Below are 798 nucleotides of genomic sequence, written 5' to 3' on the forward strand. Positions count from 1 at the left end.
ACCAGCGGAGCGTTGCTAACTCCCGAGGTGATGCAGTTGCTCACGTCCCTCCGGAGCGGAGCGGAGCGAATGGAGGGGTCCTGTGCTGGGGAAGGGGGGCTGAAAGGTGGGCAGGGATCGAGTTACACAATGGCGGGGGGGGGGGGGGGCCCCCCGCCCCCCCCCCGAAAAAAAAACTGCCCTCGCAGCCGCTTCCAGCCGGGGAGCAGCTGAGCACAAAGCGGGGGGGTTATTGACTTTGGGTTCCCCTCTTTTCTTTTTCTTCTTTCCTTTTATTTTCCCCCGTATTTCTTCCTGAGGTTGGACAAAAATCTTAACACCTTGGGAACAGACTAACATTGGCACGGTAGTGTGTACTGTTCAATTTAATGGGATCTCTTGAATGGAAGTGGAAAGAAGGGGACGGTTCGCTCAGGGCTAACACTGCCTTTCTTTTTTCTCTTTACATGCATCGGCCAGGAAACAAACCCTTCTACTTCAGAGCAGCGTTTAACCTGTAAGGGAAGCTACGGAGAAAGTTCTTCCAGCAGGTTATGCCGAGCCTTTAGTAACGCATAGTGGAACTTCTTTGGGGTTTTTATTTTTGAGGGTTTTTTTTTCTCTTCTGGTGAGATTTCTAGGGTCCAGGCCAGCTATTAACAGAAAACAGGAGGAAGGGAGATTTTCAGGGAAAGTCTTATCCTGTAATGGGTATTCTTCTTGTGTCCCTAAACCTTCTGGCAGTGGCCTTAAAGGCATGACCCTGGAGTGGGCAAACCACCGATCTTCGAACTGTCTAATGATTCCTGTGCTGGTTGT

This window comes from Phaethon lepturus, unplaced genomic scaffold, assembly GCF_000687285.1.
Source record: "Phaethon lepturus isolate BGI_N335 unplaced genomic scaffold, ASM68728v1 scaffold34703, whole genome shotgun sequence".
Lineage (NCBI taxonomy): Eukaryota > Metazoa > Chordata > Aves > Phaethontiformes > Phaethontidae > Phaethon > Phaethon lepturus.